The 9,174-nt window shown below is 34.7% G+C and overlaps 1 long non-coding RNA gene across 1 annotated transcript; it reads left to right on the plus strand.

Annotated features, from left to right (window-relative positions):
* Positions 1–8,045: 8,045 nt before the first annotated feature.
* LOC145067757 (uncharacterized) lies at positions 8,046–8,417 on the plus strand. The gene is made up of 3 exons (XR_013688881.1): positions 8,046–8,097; positions 8,165–8,219; positions 8,305–8,417. It is a non-coding gene; the product is annotated as an uncharacterized LOC145067757 (long non-coding RNA).
* Positions 8,418–9,174: the final 757 nt, after the last annotated feature.

The following is a 9,174-nucleotide window of genomic DNA, read 5'->3' on the forward strand; positions in this document are numbered from 1 at the left end:
AATATTTAGGGTTATTATTTGTGTTGGCCTCGACAACCACCAGAATCATAAAGTTAGCATTATAGGCCCCCTTTCTACTGAATGCACTAGACTCGACTGTTCTGTTTTTCGTTTGTAAAATGTAAGTTTTCCCTAGTTTATAACTATCTTAACTCAAAAATAGTTTGCATTAACTTTCAAGTGGAACCGTCACAATATGAAAGTAATGGGAAAATGTAAGTACACAGTTGTCTTTTGAATTGAAATCCCGACGTACTGACTACCTTAAAACATGTTTATTTTATTAAGGTCATAATGTGATGGATAGTATCCATACTATACGCACTCCCTGCAAGAGATTATGGGGACCAAACGCGACTTCTACAAACAAATTGCTTGGCCATGTAAATTCACATTAATGTTATATGATCATGTATACCTGATTTACTATCACCTTTTGTTTAGAACAATGAGTTAATGATTATTGGTATAGTTGGATCATGTAGTGTTCTCCTGCTATAGCATTTAGTATGTTCGTTCTGTTATAGTATTTTAGTATGTTCTTTCTGTTATCATGTATAGTGTATAGTATGTCTCTCTGATGTATTGTATCTACCTCCCTGTTTCTCTTTATAGTATGCTCTAGTATATAGTATGAACTGAAACTCTAAACTATACCCCTTATAGTTTACTAGTGTTTTACTTGAACTGTTATTGAAAAGACTCATTTTACTACTAAGTTATGTTTGTACTTTAAAAACGGAGTTTTATTAAACTATAAAGTAACATAACTTTAAAAGAGTTTTTGAAATGTTTTGACCACTTATAAAAGACATAATCAATCTTTTGAAAGATGTTTATAACAAACATTTACACAATTATCATTGTGTTCAACTTGTATCCCCCCTTAAAAGCATTTAAAACAATTAAAAGATTCATTATAGGGTATGAACTCACCTTATGTGGGTGATTCAAACGAACATGCATGTAAGGATGAGAAGTTCCACGAATGAAGTCCCGAAACACAAACGAGTCCTAAATGACATATATGGCATGTATTGGCATGAATATAGTGTTTATAAGCAACTATATGAAAGGAAACACCCCTAGGCACTAGGAAACACTTGGACCAAGTGTTAGAATCACATGTGATTCATCTAAGGGATGTTTAAGGCCACTATTAGGTGTTTACGGCCATCGATTTTACGGCCGTAAACTCATGGTAAAAGGTGTATAAGAGGGTGTTTGAAAGGTAGGGAAGCTTGTGGGACTATTGCTTTACACAAGGATGAGCAAAACTAACTTATTGGAAGGTGTTGAGGTGTTTACGGCCACACCATAAAGTCTATGGCCGTAAACTCTCCAAATGGTCTCATTTTGGGTCATAAACGCAAGGGGTTTCAAAGGTTCAAGTGTTCCAAGGGTTAGCAAGGTTCTATAAGTGTTTAAGGCTCAAAACATGACAAATACAAGGGTTTACGGCCATGGGAGATGCTCATGGCCGCAAACGCTCATTGATGTTGAGTTAGATGATGTTTGAAGGCTATGATCTACTGTTTAACATGTACAACTAGATGATAGATGGAATACTCACACTTTTGAGGGCCTTTGAGGAGTTTTCGGCCACCAAGAACAAGTGTGTGTTCTTGGTGTTCTTGATGAAAGATGAAGATCTAGCCAAAAGATGTTTTCATGGTTGGAATCAAAGGGTGATTCATGAGTAGGAAGGATAATCAACCACTAGAGAGAAGAATCACTTACTTTTGGAAGATTAGAAATGAAAATCTCGATGATACTTGAGAGAGAATGGAAGTGTTCTTGAGGTGGGAGTGTAAGAATGAAGGAAAAGTGAAGGATATGAGACTTAAAGGGGGGGGGGGGGGGAGAGTTTACGGCCGTAAACTCACGTGTTGTGGCCGTGAACTTCTTTTTGGTGGTCTTAAGGCTTGAATGTTGCACAAAGTCTCTAGCAGGTACATTCTAACACTTATTCCTTATGTGTACCAGGCTTAAAACCCAATAGAATGACCCTTAATAAGGCTAGAAGGTAATAAATTTTCGGGTTGTCACATATCGTGCAGCCTCTCATCAATAGGCTCTGCACTAGAGCTTGAACCCGATCCTCATCTTGATCCTGATCCTGAAAATCGCGTGATCATCACCATCATCAACTGAAAAAATACCACATAATATAAGTTGATAAGGAAGTTCGAGGGGATTCCTCCTCACCGGACTCCTTACAGCTTCCCGGTCTGACGTTGTTTCGGGTACATGTCTTGTGCTTTCAGTAGTACGGGCCCAATACTACCTTCCACACCTGCATGTACCTTCCCCAAGGCCATACCTGATACCTCTAATTCACCTAAACACAAAAACATAACCCACAAAATACAACATAAACTCAAATCCTAGACTATTCTATGATTTCTCAATCCTCACCGAACCAGAAACTTAAGTCAATCACAACAGGTTGCCCTATGCATGCAAGTTATACACAAATAAAATCACATAGAATGTCAAATAAAGCTTCTACCCTAAACCACAACCAAACAAGGAACGGGAATAAGGCATATTCCATCATTCTAGGGCTATGCAATCCTAGACGTACACAACTTTGAAAGCATACGCTTACCAAATAATGAATTCTACATCAATTTCCAAATATAACTATAACATGGCTAATACATTGGGAACACTTATTTGAGCTCGACCGATTACACGCATTGCACTCTCCCCTTTTTTCTTACGAAAACTGTTTTCAAGAAAACTTTAACTTTTGGTTTCTTTTGAAAAAGGGTTTACCATTTCCTCGGTTTGACTTCTAACACACCCGAGAGTGTACCCGAATCCCTCAAACCAACGCTCTGATACCAACTTGTAACAACCAAAAAATTCAAGTAAAATTTTTCATTTAATAATTAGAAATCTCATTCACATTTGTTTTCCAAAATATCATTACATAAACACATTGTTCCAAAGAACAGACTATCCAAAACAACTAGTGCGGAAATACCGGAGAGTGCACAGTGCGCCATCAAGTCGGGCTGTGATATCCCCAATTTCACGACCAGAAAAGACTGATTTGTTTATGCTTCGTTTTATAAATCAGAGTATTCGTTTAAAAAAAACGGTTGCGGAATTTGTTCCCAAAACAAAATATGATAAGAATTTATCAAAGCATTTCTTTAAAGAAATGTATTTTCATTAAATAACAAAATCTCGGGATGTCATGTTCCGATACAGACCAAAAGCATAAACAATATAAAATAGACCTTATAACAGTTATTTATAACTACTTATCTATAATCCTAAATCTCTCGTCAAGTCCACCAACTTCTACTCTTGTGCCATTACCTGTAATGCAAAGAAAACTGAGTGGGTCAGGCTTGGGAGCCTGGTGAGCATATTAGGTTTTCAACCCACAATAATATAATTATTATATTTAATTATCAAACAATCAACCCAATTACCCATCCCCATTATCTTCTTTACTCTTAAGGGTCTACCCTAAGAGTCATCTATTCGTTCACTCCGTATTAGGCACTAAGACAATAGTTGCCAAGACTTTTTATTAGGCACTAAGACAATAGCTGCCAAGGTTCCTTCATAAAGCACTAATTCCATAGTTGCTATGGTTCATTCATCGGGTACTAAATCCATACACTACAAGAAAAAGACCCTTTTACGACGCGCAAACAACGACACTCATTGATTTATGTTACGCAAAAGAGAGTGACATTAAAAAAATGTCATCTCTTAAAAAATTGAAGGATTTAGGTCACGCATGATTGCATGCCCTTAAATTAGTGTCTTATGTAAAAAAATTAAAAACACGGAGGGCAGTTGTGCGTCCTCTGGGAATGTAGTTTTATAATTTTGTTTTAAATAACACGCGTCTCCTTAGAGGGAAAATGAAATTCCCAAATTTTTTAAACCCCCGCCTTCCAAATCGATCCTCGACTGCAACTCCTTTCAATTGTAGCGCCGATCGAGAACTACGACCGTCAAAGCTACCAGTTGAATAACCCCTAATCGACACCTCCATCTTCTCGTCTCTCCTTCTCCACCAGGTTTCTTTTATGCAGTTTTCTTTTACGTCCTCTGTAATTATCTCACATAAAAAAACAACCCACCCGTTTCCAAACCCTCCTTCTCTCTCCAACGATGTACATCATCGGCGACACACCTACGGCCAATCACTGGAGCTTTGTTTGCGTTAGAAAATCTATCTACTATTCCAAAAGTCTTTCAATCGTGGATCCTAGTCTTAAGAATAAATGGAAAAAATGGATGCACCCGTTCCGGAAGTTCGAACCGAAGGCGAACCTGCTGTTGCGGAGGAATTAGGGCGAAATGTTGATCAAATCATCGTGAAGATTGATGAGGTACGCTTTTTGTTGCTGAATCTTCCGGTTGTAAAATTTTCCCAGTTTATAGCACCCGAGAAGGTAAAACTTCATCTTCCGTTCTTTTCTGCTTCACATGTCTAGTAAACATTTTAACCTCACACGATGATAAATTTTGAATTCAAGGTAGAAGTTGTATGGAAGGAAAACTGAAGTATATGAGAGAAAATTTGTAAAAAGTTAGGTCTTAATAGGGAAAGCTTTAGTTGCCTGACTTTCTTTATTAAGTGAAAAAGGAATAAGTCTGTAGGCCCTCTTCTATTATTGGATTCCTGCTCACGCAATCTCTTGCATAGTAGTCACACATTTATGGGGTTTTGTTCTCCTGGAAACTATGTATTCGCTAATCCATCTCGGAAGGGTGTTACATGGTACACAATCTTTAGATCCAGCTGTGTTGGTCGGTTTTGGTTCTGACATGAATTTATATTTTGTAACTTTGTAGTTGTTTTGGACATAGGGTCAAAAGATTTGTAGCATTTGATTTCAGATCATTAGTTATTGTGTTGTAGGTGTCTTCTTCAACCACTTTTAAAGAATTTTAGTATTCTTTCTTGGTCAAAACAGAGTAGTATACAGATACATATATGTGCATACATGTGAAGATAGATGTGTACATGCATAAATAGTCAGAAGTGGGATCCATCAAGCATGCCATCCATGTAATTTGAGATAGTTTTACTTCTTTTATGGGATTCAATATAATGGACAACCCTGGGTTTGTCTAACGATTAAGTTTCTAAGAGTTCATGTTTACGTGGAATAGAGAACAGCGCCCACAATCAAAAAAATGTACATGTAAGTTTTCGATTGTTTTTTAAGTTAAACACGTAAATTAGTTAATATCTAATAAAAAAAATTGAATTTACACTTTACAGATACCTATATATGCTCGAGCTTAGGATATTCCACATCTTTTGGATTTGAAGGCAGCAGGGAAAACAGATGCCATTCTTGAAAATGCTGAGGTAAGTAAATTACCATTTTAGCCCTGGAGTATAGTTGATGTGCTAACTGGTATTATACGCTTGTACTTATATATCTAATTAGTAATCATTCTTGAATATAACAATTGTTTTTGTTCTTAATCGTATTTTTATTCAAGGGTATTTTAGTCATTTCACAACCAGATATTGAACTGAAATATGCCATAGTAGTACCTGTCTTGAAGTGAACTCATCTGGTTGCTAATTCCAGCCAATGCAATGTGCATCATGTTACCATGGTTATTAGGATCAGATAAACCATTTTGACTTGTTCCTTGAGATTTACTTGTTGTTTCGTTAAGAGTTGATTTTATCACATCAGGAAAAACAAGAAGAGATTTGATGATAACCATAGCTCCCCATTTCTTCTTCACTAAGGGCTTTTCGGTCATTTCATTTTCAGAAGTATTGACCTCCTCAATATGCCCTTCCATGAACTGCCATGAAGCAATAAGACCGGATTTGTGCCACTGCATTCTTACACTCCCCTTCCGGAGATACGACTAAAGATAGACAAAATATCAAAAATTACGGATTTGCCCCTTTTCCATGAGATTCATTTGAAGGGTGATGTAGACATTTTTAAAAAGGGTACCTGATATAATCTTCGAACATAAGTTTCAACAACGCATCTTTGAAGGGTGTGATCACTATGGTCAAAAAGACCAACAAGGGCATCTTCAACTGCAAGTGGATCACTCATAATATCCTCCATTCTTTCATTTATGGCACTTTTCCTCTAAGGGGTATCAATATTTTCACCTTCTTCTATAAACATCTCTAATTCAGAAAGACTTCTAGCAATGCTCGAACGAAGTTGTAATCATAGCCTGCAAGAATCATTCTTGCAGCATTTAAAGTAGCTGCACATTTTTGATGAACTGTATCTGAAATTGCAGTTGGAGGTCCAAGAACAGGAAAGCTTCCATGAAAAGGCTCTGCTTTTCTTACTGTTGAATTATCAAGAGAAATCTAACAATTGTTTTTGCTTTCAAATGGTTTAGTTACTTGGATGGTAAGTACATTACATTTTTATATCCTTATTTTCCCATTAACAATCATTATAACTTACAAGAAATTAGTTACATTGACTATTACATGTGTCATATATTTTTTTTCTTACTCTTTTTCATTAAAATAAAATTGCTTTCTTGATTCCTTGCAGTGGTCCACTCTGGGGATTTGTGGTGGCCTTTATGCTCTTTAACATAAAAGGTATTAATTTTACACTGAACAAGCTTTCTAGGGTAATTTTCAATGGTGAGGGCATTCACGACTTTTGCACAGATGAACTAAATAATTGTACCTTGCTTGCAGGATCGAATCTTTATTTTTGGATTGCTATCATTCATATTACTGTAAGAACTCACTTTTATCATTGTTAGCTATTGGCTTTTTACATATTCTGACTGTGTGTGTGTGTTTATGTTCAGCTTGTTTTGCATGTAGGGACAAAACTGTAACATGTTATTGCTACTTTGGCACTTGAAAGTGTTGCAAATACAGGAGGCTTCTTTGCTGAAAGAAGGTTAAAGCCTCGAGTTAAAACTGTGCAGAAGCATTTCTTATGCTGCAGTTGTTGCTCATGCAGATCAGACTCAGGCCCGGCCCAATAGGGTGGGCTTTGTTTGGTATTTTATATATTATAAAAGTGTTAAAGATTTTAGAAAGATGTCTTCAGTTCAGTTGAGTTGGTTGTCCGGCTATTGGCTTTTTTTTTAAATTACCAACAAACACATGTTCGATTCCCGTTATATCCTTCTTTTCAGAGTTTTAATATGTATAGTTTTTACACAATCTTTATTTATTCCTTTCAAATTTTATTGGGCCTGCCATTTGGTTTCAAAATATCAAAAAAATTATGATTCTAACATATTTTACGAAAATATTTCCTTAATTATCAAAGACTTCTTCCTGCCACTTTACTAAACCCTTAAACCAGATGATTTGCTTAAATATATAAGATACATAAATTTTCTTTGTTATTTACTTGATAACCTTTATCATATTTAATAATTTTGTTAATTTCAACCCCCATATATTAGTGTTTATATATACGATTTAAATTTCATTACATAGTTCCCAATTCTCATGGAACGCTTTAAGATATATTACTAATTATAAATTATAATATATTTATCATTTAAATTTATCTACGAAAGGATGTTGCTTGGTTAATATTGTTTGGGTTTTATATATATAATTAGTCCTTTTAAACACAAAATCAAACCACCGGTTTTTCCGGAATGGTTTAGATGTTTGGGTTTTTTGTTTTGCACAACCTAGTAGAAGTATTTGTTTAAACTATATATATATATATATATATATATATATATATATATATATATATATATATTAAAATTAGTTATTTGATTATAAATTTCTTAATTTTAAATGACCTCATTTTTTGATTTTGCCCTGGGCCTCAAATCGGCTTGAGCCGGCCTGATCAGACTAGCACTTTTCCAAGTTCCTTTGTTAGTAGGCATTGGGGAAGATGATACAGCCCTGACTAAGGCAACTGAAAGTGGTGATACTGATCTTGTTTATCTTGTTCTCTTTCATATATTGCAGAAGGTATTTATTGTTTTCTTATTTGATTAATTATAAAATAATACTAAAATTAAGTTCTCAAATTATTGGCTTGTATAGAGACCAGAATTGGAATTATTTGGAATGATACAAGCTAGACCTATTGCATGCGATCTATTCATACGTTATGCAAGGTAAAGGCTATATAGGTTTTTCTATTTAATTTCATATGAGAATATGAAGATGTGTCTATTATTTCAGGTGCTATAAGCATGAGTTTCTCAAGGATTTCTTTCTTTCTACTGGTCAACTTCATGTAAGTCTGTTTTGATAAACACTGAGATTTGATTTGGTAAAACAAAAGTAGAAGTTTGTATGTAATTAAGTGTAGTTGAATGTAGGATGTTGCCTACTTGTTGTGGAAAGAATCATGGGAATTAGCAAAGAATCCAATGGCAACTAGAGGATCTCCACTTCATACTCCACTTATAAAACTCATTGAAAAAACTCAAAATCTTTTTGCTAAGGTCTATCTTACTTCCACCTTCTCATCTTAATTATAAGGTAAGTGTCTTATTTGGTGCTTCACTTGCGTATATTTATCTTATTACCTCATTTTGTTATTTGTTTTCTTCCTATTAGTTAAAACTTTCATTCTTTAAACATTTTATATATTATATATAGCAAGTTAGCAACTGATTGCACAATAAATAGATAATTTTTCATCTCTTGGTTGATGTGGATGCCAACTTAATATACTGTTTTTTTATACAATTTTTGTTTCGGATACAGGGGAAAGCTTCAGAACTCAAGCATTTATGGCGGTGGAGGTTTCTAACCTATACTCATCCTTATAATTGAAGTCTTGTTTCTTTTTTATTTTACTTAATAGACTAAATGTGGACTAGTCTTAATCTACTAAGCTATATATGAGTGTTTATTATATCATCCTACTTTCATTTCATCTTATTACATATAAGAAGGTTAAATGTAAGAAATAACATACTATACTTTGATTTCTCAATATGTGAATCTAATGGTTGCATGATTCAAATTTACATTTCTTGTTGATGTGCGTAGTTTCAAACAAAGTAGCTCGGAATGTATAACCCATGTTAGCAGGTGAGTAATCAAGATTAAGGGAGACTTGTAATCATGTTTGGCATTCCTTTCCAGTAAGAAACAGAGTTGTATGATTATTTGTTATTTTTATAGGAATGTATAACCCATGTTAGCAATGTATTATTTTTGTTTAACATTTGAATGATTCT

This window comes from Lactuca serriola, chromosome 1 (assembly GCF_051521515.1).
Source record: "Lactuca serriola cultivar US96UC23 chromosome 1, Lser_US96UC23_V15, whole genome shotgun sequence".
In the NCBI taxonomy this organism is placed as follows: domain Eukaryota; kingdom Viridiplantae; phylum Streptophyta; class Magnoliopsida; order Asterales; family Asteraceae; genus Lactuca; species Lactuca serriola.